General features: G+C 49.6%; 1 long non-coding RNA gene across 1 annotated transcript; it reads right to left on the minus strand.

Moving 5' to 3' along the window:
* Positions 1 to 7,170: 7,170 nt before the first annotated feature.
* LOC120402323 lies at positions 7,171 to 10,432 on the minus strand. Its single transcript, XR_005597140.1, has 4 exons — positions 10,385 to 10,432; positions 7,779 to 8,168; positions 7,612 to 7,684; positions 7,171 to 7,223 (listed from the first exon to the last, which is right to left on the minus strand). It is a non-coding gene; the product is annotated as an uncharacterized LOC120402323 (long non-coding RNA).
* Positions 10,433 to 18,185: the final 7,753 nt, after the last annotated feature.

Raw genomic sequence — 18,185 nt, forward strand, 5'->3', positions numbered from 1 at the left:
CTTGTGACATCAGAGATAACCCACCACTCAGCTCTCCCTCCCTCCGGTTCATTTTCATACTTGGGGAGAATGACTAGCACCCTGGCTGCCATGGCAACAGCTACCTTTGACAGCTGGTTGCCCCTTGTTACCAGAACATCATCACAGACAGGAAGTTTGTAATGAAACAGGGCCAGAGCTGGAGAACCGGGACAGCCCCTGCTGTGCTCAGTGAGGTTTGTGCTGCGGTACGGTGCTGTGTTCCTTCGCAAAGGGCAGGTGTTTGCTACTGTCCTCAGTAAGGCCTAGGTGAAATCAAGATGCAAAATTCCAGCTCTTTTTCTTGGATATTGTTTCTCTGCTTCTTGCACATTCAGGGTTACAGCTGAGAACTTTCACTGACCCTGAAGTTGCATGAAATGAGTTTTGTTTTAATACAATTTAATTTAATGACTTTCAATACACTGATCAGAACAGCACTGAGTGGTGAAATGGGGATTTTCACCAAGCTAACAATGGCAATAAAATATAGAATGAACCAACGCATGAGTAAGAGCTTCGTTGTTTAAACAGCTTGTAAAGGTGCGGACTCACCTCCACGGCACCTCCTGCTGGTGACTTCTGGGAATTAGCTCATTCCAGCTCCGGAGCGCCTTCTGCAGGCCAGTTATGCGCTTGTCCTCTGGCCCCTGTGCCCCTCCCTGGACCCGGTGCCCCTTTAGCAGGGGTGCTGCCCCCTGGCAGTAACCCCTCAGTCTCAGGGTCTCCCCTTCTTGGGGAACCTCCAACCCACTATTCCCACCTCAGATCAGTATATGGTTACTGCCAGTCATCATCTAGCCCTGCGTCCTGGGGCAGGCTGCAGGATCAGCCACTCATCACCGGCAAGGAGGGTCTGGACCTGCTGCCTTGGCCTACCCCTGGGCTGCCCTCTGCAACCCCCAGGACCTGTTGGCCTTCTGCTAGGCCACAGCCTGGGGCTTTCCAGGCTGGAGCTCCCCAGCTCCTCAGCCTTTCCCCAGCCCTGCTCCACTCAGGTACCCTGTCTCTAGCTCCCTGCAGCCAGGCCCTTCTCCCTCTACAGATAGAGAGAGACTGATCCTTCCACTTTCCCTGGCCTTCTTATAAGGCCCTGTCGCTCAGTTTGGGGCATGGCTCCAGCTGCAGCCTCTTCCCTCAAAGTGAAGCATTCTCAGGTTAGCAAATGTCCAAAGAAGTGTTGCCCTGGCACCCTCAATTCAGTCCTCTTGCTCATTTGCAGGATGATGCAGACTTTAATGACATGATCCCATAGTATTTTTTTCCCACAGGACCCGTTCCTTATTCAGCGCACAGGGTTTTCTGCTCTGGGGCTGGGTATTGAAGGAGTCTGTTGCCTGTAGGATCCCTGCCTCATTTCTTGCAGAGTTAACGTTGCACAGGCAATGCTTATTCTGGTATTTCCTAACTTGAGAGTGCTTCACTTTGCAGCCTTTTAGTCCTCTGTGCATTTCCTAATGTTTATAGCTTGCTTTACTGAGGAGAACAGTCTCCATAACAAAGGGCTTGGTTATTTTTTTGTGGGTGCGATGTCTCCATTATTTATCTGGTCAGTGTCACTAGTGTGCACTTTACAAGACAGAGAAAGTAAGGACACTCCCTGATACAAAGCCCCTATGATCTAAGGAAGACTGACACATACAAAGAAAGCAGGAGATGTAAGAACTAGGACGTTCTTTCTTTCTTCTGATGAATAGTCATTTATTATGAATTACACTGGTCTACAATTTTTGAGAAGTCGTCTGCTTCAGAGATAAAATGTGGTATTTATTATGTATTTTGATGTGCTGAATTCAAATATGACAATTAAAACAACTGATTGGCTACTGTTTCTTAGATATTTAAGTTTTTACGTTTTATGTCTATGTATATTGGGAAGATAGTAGAGTTTTAATCATAAATTGTAAACCTAGGTCTTTTCATGTGTTTATGTTTGCTTTACATGATAATATTTCACCTGTCCTGTTTATGTAACACTTTAAAAATCAGCAAAAGGGTTATCTAACTAAAATTTATTATGAAACAAAAGGCAAAAAACTATTATGTACATAGTTTAGTCCTATTCAGTGTCTACTCAGCGCTTCTTGGCTTGTCTCTTGTATTCATTAAATGGAGCATCTCTTGTCACTGTCCAGCAATAGTCTGCAAGCATTGATGGGCTCCATTTGCCCTGATAGCATTTCTCCATTGTTGCAATGTCATGGTGAAATCTCTCGCCGTGCTCGTCGCTCACTGCTCTGCAGTTCGGTGGAAAAAAATCTAGATGAGAGTGCAAAAAATGTATCTTTAGTGACATGTTGCAACAAAGCTTTTGTATGCCTTGAGGAGGTTTTCCACCAACAACCTGTAGTTGTCTGTCTTCTTGTTTCCGAGAAAATTTATTGCCACTAACTGGAAGGCTTTCCATGCCGTCTTTTCCTTGCCACGCAGTGCATGGTCAAATGCATCATCTCAAAGAAGTTCACGAATCTGAGGACCAACAAAGACACCTTCCTTTATCTTAGCTTCACTTAACCTTGGAAATTGTCCACAGAGGTACTTGAAAGCTGCTTGTGTTTTGTCAATGGCCTTGACAAAGTTCTTCATCAGACCCAGCTTGATGTGTAAGGGTGGTAACAAAATCTTCCTTGATTCAACAAGTGGTGGATGCTGAACACTTTTCCTCCCAGGCTCCAATGACTGTCGGAGTGGCCAATCTTTCTTGATGTAGTAGGAATCTCTTGCACGACTATCCCATTCGCAGAGAAAACAGCAGTACTTTGTGTATCCAGTCTGCAGACCAAGCAAGAGAGCAACAACCTTCAAAACGCCACAAAGCTGCCACTGACGTTGGTCATAGTTTATGCACCTCAAAAGTTGTTTCACGTTGTCATAGGTTTCCTTCATATGGACTGCATGACCAACTGGAATTGATGGCAAAACATTGCCATTATGCAGTAAAACAGCTTTAAGACTCGTCTTCGATGAATCAATGAACAGTCTCCACTCATCTGGATCGTGAACGATGTTGAGGGCTGCCATCACACCATCGATGTTGTTGCAGGCTACAAGATCACCTTCCATGAAGAAGAATGGGACAAGATCCTTTTGACGGTCACAGAACATGGAAACCCTAACATCACCTGCCAGGAGATTCCACTGCTGTAGTCTGGAGCCCAACAGCTCTGCCTTACTCTTGGGTAGTTCCAAATCCCTGACAAGGTCATTCAGTTCACCTTGTGTTATGAGGTGTGGTTCAGAGGAGGAGGATGGGAGAAAATGTGGGTCCTGTGACATTGATGGTTCAGGACCAGAAGTTTCATCCTCTTCCTCTTCCTCATCTGACTCAAGTGAGAATGATTCTGGTGCATCAGGAACCGGCAGTCCTTCTCCGTGGGGTACTGGGCGTATAGCTCATGGAATGTTTGGATAATGCACAGTCCACTTTTTCTTCTTTGACACACCTTTCCCAACTGGAGGCACCATGCAGAAGTAACAATTGCTGGTATGATCTGTTGGCTCTCTCCAAATCACTGGCACTGCAAAAAGCATAGATTTCCTTTTCCTGTTCAACCACTGGCGAAGATTTGTTGCACAAGTGTTGCAGCATATATGTGGGGCCCACCTCTTGTCCTGATCTCCAGTTTTGCAGCCAAAATAAAGGTGATAGGCTTTCTTAACCATAGTGGTTATACTGCTCTTTTGTGATGCAAAAGTCACTTCACCACAAACGTAGCAGAAGTTATCTGCACTGTTCACACAAGTACGAGGCATCTCTGCTCACTTTGGCTAAACAGAAATGTGTCCCTTTGCAAAATCAAACACTGACAAATAAGAGAGCATGACACTGTATGATTTCTAGAGCTGATATAGGGCAATTTGTTCAGCAGAGTGATGTAAGCTTCGTTACGATTGCATCATCCATGACTTCTAGGAATAACATGATGCAATTCATATCATGTATGACGCAATACCAGCTTCAGATTGCATCATTCATTGTTTTGCCTAAAAAGCAAGTACTGTCCAAACCACATGCAGCTGATCTGAAGTGCCGCGCAGTGCTAGGTTTTGGGTAGCAAGCCCCCTCACAATGGCAAAGAGCCTTTTCAGAACTCTGATGCAATCTTCCCTTGATGCTCATCAGCTCTGGTGGCCTTTAACCTTAGGCTCATCTCAAGCTCTTTCCACCTCTGGATGCTCTCTGCTGATTTGCTGCCTTCTCGTGGCATGCCCCATTCCTAGCCAGATTTGTCCAGTCCTTTGTTCCTGTAGAACTCAGTGTGGCTGGAACATTAGACTGGAAGAGTTTGCAACAAAAACAGTATGCAGCATTCTGGGGTTTTGAGTACTGTGGCAGAGCTCTGACCTTGCTCCCGTGGGTCCTGCACTTCTAGGTGGTTTATGCTGCCTCAGTGGCTCACTGTGACCCTCCACGTAGCCCTTCTCTCTCCAGGGTTAGGGTTACAGTCTACTGAGCCCTTTTCATCATAGGCTGCAAGGAGGTTGGTGAGAGAACTCCCACAGTCTCTGTTCAGCCTCCTGTCCTGACAGGGACCTGACTTCCCCTTCCAGGAGCTGTTCCTGTAGTGGTGGGTTGGGGGGAACCTGGGCCCGCCCTCTACTCCGGGTTCCAGCCCAGGGACCCTAATGGTAGCAGTTGTTGGCAGCCAACCTTTCACTGCCAGAGTTGCTACATTTACCTGGGACACTTCCCCACAGCTCTCCTGCTTCTCCCTTCTTCACCCTTAGCTTAGGGCACCCTTAACGATGGTTTGAGGGTGTCTTCAGTAACCAGCCCTTCAGCCGCACTTCCTCTCCTCTGTCTCCCTGGCTCTCCCCTGTCTGACTGGAGTGAGCCCTTTTTATAGTATCAGCAGGGCCTTAATTAGAGTCAGGTGGTCACATTAGCTTAATGGCCTCACCTGACTCGTTACAGGTTAATTAGAGACAGGTGTTCTCATTAGCCTGGAGCAGCCCCTGCTCTGGTCAGTCAGGGAACAGAAAACTGTTAATCCAGTGGCCAGTATATCTGCCTTCTGCTATTCTGCTGTACCCAACTGGCCTGGGTCTATCACAGTACGTAAGCCATGGCCTCTCCGCTTTGTCGCCATTGGGGATTTCACACCAGGAATGTGTTGGATGGAAACTTCTATTTTCATTGTCTTTGGGGAACATGAAGTTTTTCACTCGCTGTGGCCCAGGCAGTACGAGGAAGTCCCTCAGGCTACTGCTCAAGTGGGTCCACAGTCCTGGATCATCTAGATTTCAGGAACTGAACTCAGCAGCAGCTGTTTCTTGTGCCTCCACCACACTCTTCTCTGATCTACACTTTTCTCCAGGAATGTGCATGGTTACATCCATTTGAGATGGAGATATGGATGCTGCAGTAGCTGCCAGGTCTCCTGCACTCTGACTACCTGGAAGATCAGGCATCTCCTCACCACTCACATCCTCACTGGGGCCGGAAGGCTCAACGTGAACATTTGTGTCTATGTATCTCAGGAGAGCTCCTTCCTGCTTAGACAGAAAAGCTTCCTTTGCTTTCTTGCTTTTTCTGAATGCTGCCCCAGAGGGGCGTTTTCTTCTTTCACTCATGACTGCTGTTCTGTGCCAGCTAGAGTGGCAGGGGACAAATAAGCAGGCTGGTAGCAGGGTCTGAGCGAGGGAAGAGATCAGCGTCTTAAGGGCCTACTCGGCTCCTACTACTTCAGTTGACTGCCTGTTCTCCTCAAGCGGGTTCAGGGAAGCAGCAGGAAACAGGAAGCTCCCTGACAAGCTGGAGTTAGTCCAGACTCCTGGGGGTGCTCAAGAGGTACATTAGAGGCTCCTCATCCTCCTCTCTGTCCCTGCAGCTCCTGTTGCTTTCTGTTATTCCCTCTCCCCGTTTCTCCTGCCTGCCTGTTATGTCTCTTGTGCCCCCTTCCTCCAGCACAGCACTCCACCAGCTCTGTGCATCTACAGCAGAGAGAAAACATATGCACCAGCACCAGACAATTTTCTACTCTCTGGGTCCTAGTGGTGCCCTGCCACAGTTTGGCACCTGTGGCAGCCGCCTCAGTTCGCCTCCTGGTAAGGCCAGCCCTGTCCTGTGGGTACGGAGAACCTAACTCCCATTGAGGTCAGCCAGGGAGGCTGGATGTGCACATTGCAGGAAATAGACGGTCAGGGCAGCATAATCCACTGAAAAAACCGTGACTTGCTAATTGCAACCCAGGCTCTGCCTGTGTGGCTCTTCGTCCTGCCTCTGTTGGCTGGAGCATGAGCAGAGCTTTCTGAGACAGCTGCTGCGGCTGTGGCCAGCCATCGAAGCGCGTTTCCCATCGTCTCTCTTCTGGCTGTGGATGTTTGACTGCAGCAGCCCCGCAGAGGTCCTGGCCTCGCTCTCTAATGTCCATTCTCCTCTTGCTTCCATGGCGTTTCTTCGACCATGGAGTAGCCTCAGAAAAACCTCCCAGTTGTGGACACAGGCACCAGCACCAATTCCACAAGCCAAAGTCCCCTTTGCAATCCAGGGAACCAGCCTGGGTTGTCTGGGTGTGGCCCATGGTGACTGCAGACACTGCCCTTGCTGCACAGCGACTCCTGGCACCCTCTAGCCCATCAGCACTCGGCTCTCCCGCTTTCTGCTGAGCGGCTGAGATCTGGGGGAACAGAAACCCTTTGTGAGAGATGGAAAATCTCCTCCCAGGAACACTCTGTCAATGGCTGCCAGAGGCCGTCCCTGTGAAACCCCAAATGTGCAGCCCCTCGGATTCCCACAGGGGAGATCTCAGCTCATTCACTTGTCACCCGTGGCCGCAGTCTCTGACAGGGGGAATGTAGAGGAGGTTTTGCCAATCGTTCCTTCTGCAGCACCCATAACGGGAGGAGGTTTGGCCTTGTGATGTGAGGCCTGAGTCTGAGAATCAGGGCTCCTGGGCTCTGGGGCTCTGGAATGCGGTGTGGTCTAGTGGGTGGAGCTGGATTTGTTGACAGTGAATGAGAGGGGCTTGTGCTGAAGGACCCTGGGTCAATCCCCACCAATTCCTGTGATGTCTACATGTGGCCATGATTTTACTTACCTCTCAAGGTAGGTTATTTAGCCCATTCCTGGACACATGTGTTACATCTGCTGCTGGCCACCCCTGAGATGTAGGTCCTTCATCCACACAAGGACATGGCACATCAAGGTCAATCCAGCAGCTCCCATCCGGTCTTCACCTCCGCAATGGAGGGCGAGCTCTAACCTGACCAGAGAAAGACAGGGTGGTGTTCTTCAGGGGAATCTGCTGGAGCTCCTGCATCCCCTGCTCCACCTCACACCCCGACACGCTCAGGGTTTTCCAAAGATACCACTAATCTCGGATAAACAAAGCAGCTGAGATGAGGTCAGTGTGGGTGGATTTACTGAGCAGACTGGTTCTAATGAAAGAACAGATTTCTTCCCTGCTCTAGGGAGATTCCCATAGGAAAAGTCTCGGATGGTTGGGGTGGGGGCAATGCAAACCCTCAGCCCCTTGAATGGCAGGAAATCAGGACTCAGGGAGTTAAGGGGTGTCTCTGTCCTGCTGGAGGGGCAGATCTGGAGAGCAGGAAGAGCACTAGTGGCATTGTAGGAAAGCCAGTGACTTCTACCTGTGAAGGTGGCTGAAGCTTCTGGCAGACACTAGAGTCCCGGATCCTTACACCTCCTTTGGGGATCCTTTCCCTAGGAATAAAATAAGGACACCACACAGAGAATGACATTTGAATCCCAGGTCTGGGATCCAGGGAAAAGGGATGATCTCAGCCAGGCTACGTACCAGGAACCTGATTTTGGTCCCAAGAGCCACAATTACCCAGAGGAGGTTTTCTTCCCCATTTGCTTTCAGGTTATTTACTCACAGTATTCATTTGTCTGCTTTGCTGGGTCTCCACTCTCTGCAGCTCTTCATTAGTTTTAGTAACAGTCTTTCAGTTTTTGCTTCTGTTTCCTCTTCTTACAGGGTAGCATCTGCTTAGCACTTTTTTAAAAAATAAAACAATTCAAAACAAAATCCTGATCCTACATGGAAGAGAAAGGTTCCTGAGAATTTGGCTGCAGAACTTTAGTGTCTGCATATTTCAGTCTCTATTATTTATTCAGGTGTAGGTCTGATGCCATCTGCAACCCCAAGAATGCCCATATGATGCATGGGGGGCCCTTAGAATACCTGTTAAAAGAGAAGAGAGTAGATTAAAAGGTGGAGAAATCAACCAATGCATCAGCCCTTCTCTGCATCATTGAAGCACCAGGCATGGGAGCGAAACAGGTTAAAAATCCCCATGGTTCTTTCCCACTAGACAGACGTCCAGAAAGAAAAAGGCCTTCAGCCAATTATTTCCTTACACTCGGAAGGGGTGAAATTCAGCCCTGTGCAGACAGCCAGGGCAAGGTCTGTGCATCACAGCGGGGTTAAGTGGCACTTCACTGCCCAGGTGCTGGGAGACTTCGGTGGCACGGTTTTCCTCCTGGATTGGAACAGCCGGCTGGAATCCTGTGAGGTACAGAGCAGAGAGAGGTTAGGGCCACAACGTTCACCTCAGAGGCTGAGCTTCTGCAGACTTTTGGGATGTTCCCATCTGAGGAGGAGGATTTTGGCCAGCCCCAGCTCAGAGCTTTCAGTCACTTCAACCAGTGATTCTCTGGCACAGTTGATCTAAAGCAGCTGAACTTTTCAGGCCTTGCCCCCATCTCCGACCCCCCTCCCACCTCGCATTGCCCTCTAACAGCCCTCTCCCTTCTCTCGATCCCTGCCAAGCCCAAATACAGAGCCTAGCCCACGCTCCTCCTCTCAGACCCTCTCCTCACACGACCCTCCCCTACCTTTGAGAGGCTGATCCCGGTGCCCTTTACCCAGCTCCTGGAGAAATCATGGCTCCTCAGGACAACCTGGGAGTGGGTGGTTCCAACCTCTGTGTGGGGTGCGTGGTTTTCCGTCTAAGCTTCACTGAGAGCCAGCATGTCTCGATTTCACAGGATGAGTGAAGTCTAGGAAGCGCTGCACTTCTTGAGGACTTCCAACTTCGCCCCATTTATCAATGGCTTCCACCTTATTAGGATCAATCATAACATCTTCTGGGGAGAGGATGTACCCCCAAAACTCTGTGGGGAGTAGGCTGGAGGTTCCGCTTTTCCAATTCTGCGTTGAAACCATGCAGCCGAAACCTCTCCAGGTTCGGATGTGCTGCGCGTGCTGCTCTGGGTTCTCCAAAAAGAGACGTATGTCACCCCAATAGATGACACTGTCCGCAAATACATCACTGATTAAGTGTTTCAAGGTCAGGGGACCGTTAGTTAGCTCAAATAGCATATCAGACCGTTATAATGTCCATCGTGTGTTTTGAAATCTGTCTTCCATTTGTCCCTTGCCCAAACGAGCCTTAGATTGGAAATTTGTCCCTTTACCCAGCTCCTGGAGAAATCATGGCTCCTCAGGACAACCTGGGAGTGGGTGGTTCCAACCTCTGTGTGGGGTGCGTGGTTTTCCGTCTAAGCTTCACTGAGAGCCAGCATGTCTCGATTTCACAGGATGAGTGAAGTCTAGGAAGCGCTGCACTTCTTGAGGACTTCCAACTTTGCCCCATTTATCAATGGCTTCCACCTTATTAGGATCAATCATAACATCTTCTGGGGAGAGGATGTACCCCCAAAACTCTGTGGGGAGTAGGCTGGAGGTTCCGCTTTTCCAATTCTGCGTTGAAACCATGCAGCCGAAACCTCTCCAGGTTCGGATGTGCTGCGCGTGCTGCTCTGGGTTCTCCAAAAAGAGACGTATGTCACCCCAATAGATGACACTGTCCCCAAATACATCACTGATTAAGTGTTTCAAGGTCAGGGGACCGTTAGTTAGCTCAAATAGCATATCAGACCGTTAAAATGTCCATCGTGTGTTTTGAAATCTGTCTTCCATTTGTCCCTTGCCCAAACGAGCCTTAGATTGGAAATTTGTCCCTTTACCCAGCTCCTGGAGAAATCATGGCTCCTCAGGACAACCTGGGAGTGGGTGGTTCCAACCTCTGTGTGGGGTGCGTGGTTTTCCATCTAAGCTTCACTGAGAGCCAGCATGTCTCGATTTCACAGGATGAGTGAAGTCTAGGAAGCGCTGCACTTCTTGAGGACTTCCAACTTTGCCCCATTTATCAATGGCTTCCACCTTATTAGGATCAATCATAACATCTTCTGGGGAGAGGATGTACCCCCAAAACTCTGTGGGGTGTTGGCTGGAGGTTCCGCTTTTCCAATTCTGCATTGAAACCATGCTGCCGAACCCTCTCCAGGTTCAGATGTGCTGCGCGTGCTGCTCTGGGTTCTCCAAAAAGAGACGTATGTCACCCCAATAGATGACACTGTCCCCAAATACATCACTTCAGCCAATTATTTCCTTACACTCGGAAGGGGTGAAATTCAGCCCTGTGCAGACAGCCAGGGCAAGGTCTGTGCATCACAGCGGGGTTAAGTGGCACTTCACTGCCCAGGTGCTGGGAGACTTCGGTGGCACGGTTTTCCTCCTGGATTGGAACAGCCGGCTGGAATCCTGTGAGGTACAGAGCAGAGAGAGGTTAGGGCCACAACGTTCACCTCAGAGGCTGAGCTTCTGCAGACTTTTGGGATGTTCCCATCTGAGGAGGAGGATTTTGGCCAGCCCCAGCTCAGAGCTTTCAGTCACTTCAACCAGTGATTCTCTGGCACAGTTGATCTAAAGCAGCTGAACTTTTCAGGCCTTGCCCCCATCTCCGACCCCCCTCCCACCTCGCATTGCCCTCTAACAGCCCTCTCCCTTCTCTCGATCCCTGCCAAGCCCAAATACAGAGCCTAGCCCACGCTCCTCCTCTCAGACCCTCTCCTCACACGACCCTCCCCTACCTTTGAGAGGCTGATCCCGGTGCCCTTTACCTAGCTCCTGGAGAAATCATGGCTCCTCAGGACAACCTGGGAGTGGGTGGTTCCAACCTCTGTGTGGGGTGCGTGGTTTTCCATCTAAGCTTCACTGAGAGCCAGCATGTCTCGATTTCACAGGATGAGTGAAGTCTAGGAAGCGCTGCACTTCTTGAGGACTTCCAACTTCGCCCCATTTCTCAATGGCTTCCACCTTATTTGGATCAATCATAACATCTTCTGGGGAGAGGATGTACCCCCAAAACTCTGTGGAGAGTTGGCTGGAGGTTCCGCTTTTCCAATTCTGCATTGAAACCATGCAGCCGAAACCTCTCCAGGTTCGGATGTGCTGCGCGTGCTGCTCTGGGTTCTCCAAAAAGAGACGTATGTCACCCCAATAGATGACACTGTCCCCAAATACATCACTGATTAAGTGTTTCAAGGTCAGGGGACCGTTAGTTAGCTCAAATAGCATATCAGACCGTTAAAATGTCCATCGTGTGTTTTGAAATCTGTCTTCCATTTGTCCCTTGCCCAAACGAGCCTTAGATTGGAAATTTGTCCCTTTACCCAGCTCCTGGAGAAATCATGGCTCCTCAGGACAACCTGGGAGTGGGTGGTTCCAACCTCTGTGTGGGGTGCGTGGTTTTCCATCTAAGCTTCACTGAGAGCCAGCATGTCTCGATTTCACAGGATGAGTGAAGTCTAGGAAGCGCTGCACTTCTTGAGGACTTCCAACTTTGCCCCATTTATCAATGGCTTCCACCTTATTAGGATCAATCATAACATCTTCTGGGGAGAGGATGTACCCCCAAAACTCTGTGGGGTGTTGGCTGGAGGTTCCGCTTTTCCAATTCTGCGTTGAAACCATGCTGCCGAACCCTCTCCAGGTTCAGATGTGCTGCGCGTGCTGCTCTGGGTTCTCCAAAAAGAGACGTATGTCACCCCAATAGATGACACTGTCCCCAAATACATCACTGATTAAGTGTTTCAAGGTCAGGGGACCGTTAGTTAGCTCAAATAGCATATCAGAGCGTTAAAATGTCCGTCGTCTGTTTTGAAATCTGTCTTCCATTTGTCTCTTGCCCAAACGAGCCTTAGATTGGAAATCCTTGCAGATGAAGGTTGATGAAAGCCTTTGCAGATTTCCTGTGAGCCAACTATTGTGGGATTCACAGCAGAGGGTAATGGTTTCAAATGATCACTTTGTTCAGGAGCTGATTGTCTAAAGAGAGGCGTTGCAGAATCCCACATTTCTTCTTCCCCAAAAGGGCCTGCTCTTAGGACCGGTTCTCATGACTGTACGCAGGGAGATCCACTAATTCTGGTCCCAACAATGCGTAAATACAGGGAAAAGCAACTTTCAGCCAAGGTGGTAGGTCAACAGGGCAGTCATAATCCTGGTCTAGAGGTAACGAGACCACATTTCTTTCCACGCTATCCACGTAATCTTGGTATTTATCAGGAACGCCACCATCAATCAAACCCTAACCCCTCCCCTTGACCCTCCCAAGCCCTACCCGTTGACCCCTTAGTCCCTCCCACCTGTCACCGGAAGTCCCGCCCCATGGGGGGGTTTAACTCCGGGGTCAAGGTGGCCACATGACTGGAAGCAAGGTGTGTCATGTGACCCCTCTAAGAACTCCTCCCACCACTCTCTACCAATCAGGATGGGTTTCATCCCAGAAGGACCACCCTGAGAGGAGATTTGACCAGTCAGGGTAAGTTCTGAGGTGGGGTGACCCATCCAGAAGTGGGTCGTGTGACCCCTCTAAGAACTCCTCCCACCGCCATCTACCAATTAGGATGGGTTTGACCCGATAGGACTGCCCTAAGAGGAGATTTTGACCAATCAGGGAGAATTCTGGGGCAGGGTGACCCGTCCAGAAGTGGGCCGTATGACCCCACTAAGAACTCCTCCCAAGGCCCTCTGCCAATCAGGGTGCAGCACCATTACCCCATAAATCCCAGCACCGGACAGATGAGGCCATCTCTTACCAAGGACACATGGTTTAGAAATTGTGGAAAGGCTGCTGAGAGGAAACCTGGACTCCTTCACCATCCCCGTGAGAACTTCAGACTCTGTCTTCGCCCCGAGGGTCTTTGACCATCCGCGGAGAAAGCGCTACGTCAGCGACAGTCCCGAGCAGAAGGAGGGAGCGACCGAGGGGAGCCCTTCGGCCCAGCCATTGATGGATAAACCGGAACCGGAACCCCAAACCCAACTGCTTGTGAGAGACCCCAATGAGCATGGTGGCCTCTCTTTGTCCACCCGCTTAGAGGTGGAATGCGATTGAGGCTCAGGGGTGTCACCGGTGGAGAAGGTGAACAGAAAAGACGTCACACAGGTAAATGAATGATTAAGAAGCAATCGCTTCTTAATGGGTAAGGAACCGGGGGTTGTGTAAATCTAAAAACAAGCAGTGGGCTGCTTACACTGTTTCTGTTATGAAAATCAACAGCTCAATGATGCCTTTCTAGACGGCCTGGAAACCCTGGACAGCGTTGCATCAAGCAGGGAAGATAACCGGGCCCACCTTGGTTTTGCTCAACACCGATACAAGTTGTTGGAGAGGACTCTGAGGATGATGGCCATGAGGTGTTTCAGAGGAGGCTTGGCATAGTAACTTAGGCTTTGGCTACACTTGCATTTCAAAGCGCTGCCGCGGCAGCGCTTTGAAGTGCTAAGTGTAGTCAAAGCGCCAGCGCTGGGAGAAAACTCTCCCAGCGCTGTCCGTACTCCACTTCCCTGTGGGGAATAACGGACAGCGCTGGGAGCGCGGCTCCCAGCGCTGGGGCTTTGACTACACCCTGCTGCAGCGCTGCAAATTTGTAAGTGTAGCCAAGCCCTGAGCCAGTGCCTCGTCAAGAGCGTAAAAAAGTCACGCAGACTATTGTATGTGTTGCTGTTTATGCTGCCCTTAAGCACTGCCTGAGGGAAAAGCTTTGTAAAGAATGCGAGGGACGTGTCATAGATATCAACTGCAAGCTCCGGGGCCTATGTGCTGAGCTGGGTTTGGAAAGCTGATTAAACACCGTTATTGCCAGAGGTTCTGCTGTGCAATGTCTGTGCCTAAGCCAAGAACATTTAGCGCAAGGGGGGGACCTTGTTCAATGCTGTGCAATTGAGTGGAGCCCCTGACTGTGTTTTAAAGAAAATAACCTGCTTACAGCTGGGGTGGAAAAATTGCAGGCACCTTCTGGTTCATTTTCTTTAAAACACAGTCAGGGTCTCCACTCACTTGCACAGCATTTCTCCAGTTATGGCAATCATGTGAACAAGGACGTGTGTATCACGAATTGTGGGTTTTTTGCTATAAAACCTGTTGAAAAATCTCTATTCAGGGGGATGACAGTTTGCTGCCCCCCCCCCCCCGGCATGCTCGTAATAAAGGGGCCTCCAGTGATTCTGATCCAAACACAACGCGGGGTCGTTTTTCCACAACACGGCGTGATATTGGCCGTCTAGTCTGCACAAAAAGTTACAGATCCCTGCTTAAGGAAAAGACTATTTGTAAGAAATCTAAAAGGATTCAGCTAGAGAATGGTGAGGGGACAAACACGCGATAGAAAACTTGGTAGCTGTAAATTAAAAATAAAAAACCCTATTGAAAAGGGCTTTGTGACTATCTGTGTTTCTGTTCGAAGGCCTTTGGCCCTTAAGTGAGCTAGAAGTGTTAATGAAGCGTCTTGGTTTGGTTTCAAGGAGCTGTATGTCTTTTCAATCAAAAATCAATTGTGTGTGAGAACCTAGCGCTTGTGGGTTTTGTGTGTAAAAGTGACCCATTTACAGCAAAAAGCTGAAATGTATGTTGGGGGGCGGGGGAAATCCTAAGAATGTGCTTACAGTAAAACAAACTGTTCAGACCTGTGTTTGAGTACAAAAGAGTTGACTTATCCTGTTGAACTGAGTGGGTTTAACCCCCGCCCCCCCTCACTGAATAGCCAGGGTGACTGCCATTACTTACCCTTGCTGCCATAGGGTTAAATTTGATGGGGGTGGGTGGGGGTGGATGGTGAGTTCTGATTAATATGAAATGAAATAAAACCTCAGGAATTCACAGATGCCATTGGACAGTTTCAATATAACTGCTGCAGTTGGCAGAACTCAATTGGACAGTTTCAATATGACCCCAGGAGTTGGTGGAACACTATTGGACAGATTAAATATGGCCCTGGAGTTGGTCGAATGCTCTGGGTCATTCTTTCTAGAAAACACCCCCACCCCAAACTTTAAGCATGAAAGAAACGTGTTTAAAAAAACCAACCCCAAGCCCCAAGACATTCATTGATCTTTGCAAAGGGTGCCCCGCTTGGAAATGGGGACTGTTCAATACTCTAAGAAGGCCCCACAGAAACATTTATTTTAACTTACAGAAAAAAAGAAAAAAGAAAAAAAAAGCCCTGTTGTGAAGACAGCTTGGTCCCCCCACCCCAGATCACCACAGGGGGTGCTGCGGGAGGGGTGCCTAAAGTCCTCAAGGATCTATTAGTTCAGAGCTGTGGGGATTAAATTAACCTGCTAGCTACTCTGCTGAAGTCTGTTTGAACAAAGGGCTAAGATGGTAAGGGGTGTTATTGAACAGTATATGGAGGCAAACTTGGTTTGGTGTGTTTCTAAAGCTGCTGATTTGTGTGTGAGAGGGGTCTGGGCAAGGCATAGGTGTAGGGTTTTAAAAGTACTTGGTTTGTTTCAAACCAACAGGGTTTTTTTCCTGTGCAAAATGTGGTTTAAAATGGATTTTAAAAGCAGTTTGGTTTTTATTCTGCAAAATGAGATGCATTTTAAAAAAATGTTTTTGAGGTTTTTGTTGTTGTTTGTTTGTTTGTTGTTTTTTGGTTTATGTTTTAAGTGGTAGAAATAAACTCAAAACCCGTGTTTCTCATACAGCCTGAACTGGATGATTTGTTTTAAAGCTGTGACTTTTTAAACAGAAAACTCCCTTAATGAATATTTAGTTTTGAAGTTTACAAGACGGTTTTCTGTGTTTTATAATAATGCTGTTTGCTCCACAGTGCGGTGGAAACATGAGAGATCCTTAGAGCAGAGGGAAAACAAGCTCAGAAGAAAAGGGAACGAGACAGCTGAAAGGGAAAATTCACTAGCATCAGTGACTGATGATGGATGGATGAAGCCCAGTAAATATATTTTGCTTATTGGTTGGGTTGTTCTGTGAGCTTTTGTATTTGAAGTGAATACATAGGTGTCGGTGAGAAAGATGGTAAAGTTCAGTTTTGTAAAATGGTTCCCCCCACCCCCCATAGGCCTGGGCAACTTTTCTGACAATGCTTAGTCCGCGCTACAAGGACACCTCCTCCAGAACCACCAAAGAGCCAGGAATCTGCTTGTAGACCTTTAACAACGCAAAACAGCACAAGAGTGCAGATGAAGCACCCAGGCAGCCCAAACCTCATATCCGTCAAACCCAAGGGCAAAACAAGACTGTGGTAAACAACAACCACAACTCCAGTTCCTCAGCGGCCACTGCCACAGCAAACCCTGAGTAAACACCCACATTCACAAACCCGGAACCTGCGCTCGAGGGGCTCTGAACGTGCGCAGAACCACACACATTCACAAACCCGGAACCTGCGCTCGAGGGGCTCTGAACGTGCGCAGAACCACACACATTCACAAACCCGGAGAACGCGCTCAAGGGGCTCTGAACATGCGCAGAACCACACACATTCACAAACCCAGAGAACGCGCTCGAGGGGCTCTGAACGTGCGCAGAATCACACACATTCACAAACCCGGAGCATGCGCTCTAGGGGTTGTGAATAAAACACCAAGGACTGACAAACCATTCCCCCAAAACCATAAGCTCGTCACCGCTCCCCTATATTCTAGTATTTGGGAACAGTTTGATGGTTCATTCAGAAAACGGATGGACGCTGTGTCCCCGGGGTGGGACGGGCTAAAAGAACGGCATTCTAAAGAGAGTTGGGAAAAATCTGACGTTTCGCTCAGAACACTGGTGACCTCTGTATCCTCAGGGGGCCTAACGACCGACCACAGCTCGCTTACTGGATGCTGAAACGAGTCTGTTCTTCAAAGAACCGACTGAGCCGAATACTAAAAGGCTAAACCTTACAGCACCGAGCTTCAAAGGTGCCTAATGTCCGTGAAGCCGAGCGATGCGGAGAAAGTGAAAATCAGTCTGTTCCTACCAGAACAGGGACTGAATGTAACTGCAACCCCCCAGAAACACCAAAGAGCTCAGAGTCTGTTGCTCAGCAGGTGCTGGATAACGCGTTCTAAGAAAAATGCATTTGTACTGCTAAAGAAGCTGGGCCAGGCTACAAATCTCTCTTCATGGAACGATAAAGGGGCTTTTGTGTACAAAGGTTCTGTGGTTAATGGCTCTAACATGCTTGACTAAGTCCGGGCCGTGACCCAGACGCGCTCTGTTCCTAGGAGACATGGACCTTAAAGACGGGATGTGTTTATGAATGTCATGGCGGAACGGAACGTACCACCTTCCGTCATGGGCACTGCAGCCAAGAGAGCTCTATGGAACGTCTCACAACCTCGACCGTCACTTAATCCAGAGGTGACAGTAAGCCGGTACGGGCCAGTACGGAGTACCAGCCAGAGCCAGTACGCCGTGCCAGACCACACCGGCTTCCTCGGCGGGGATTTAAAGGGCTCAGAGCTCCGGCAGCTGTAGGGAGCCCAGAGCCCTTTAAATTCCCCCCACAGCTCCAGGAGCCGGGCTGGGGCTGGGATTTAAAGGGCTCACAGCAGCAGGGCCGCCCACAGGATTCCAGGGGCCCGGGGTCTTCGGCAGTGGGGTGCAGCCAGGTCTTCGGAGGTAATACGGCGGCGGAGGGCCCCCGCCGCGGGTCTTCGGGGCACTTCGGCGGCGGGTCCCGGAATGGAAGAGCCCCCCGCCGCCGAATTACCGCCGAAGACCTGGCTGCATTTCGGCGGCGGGTCCCACTTCGGCGGTAATTCGCCAGTGGGGGGTCCTTCCGCTCCGGGGCAGGGAGCACCGAGCTTTTTAATTCCCAGCCCCAGCCCGTTTGCCGGAGCTGCGGTGGGAGGGGAGGAGGGATTTAAAGGGCTCTGGGCTTCCCGCAGCTGCAGGAGCTCCGAGCCCTTTAAATCCTGGCCCCAGCCCAGCTCCCAGAGCTGCGGGGGAAAATTAAAGGGCTCTGGGCTCCCTGCAGCTGCTGGAGCTCTGAGCCGTTCAAATCCCTGCCCAGAAAGCCGGTGCGGTCCGGCACGGCATATTGACTCTTCCTGGTACGCCGTACTGGACTGTAATGGCTTATTTTCATCTCTGCTTCAGAGATCCCACGACTGCAG

Source organism: Mauremys reevesii, linkage group 3 (assembly GCF_016161935.1).
Source record: "Mauremys reevesii isolate NIE-2019 linkage group 3, ASM1616193v1, whole genome shotgun sequence".
NCBI lineage: Eukaryota > Metazoa > Chordata > Testudines > Geoemydidae > Mauremys > Mauremys reevesii.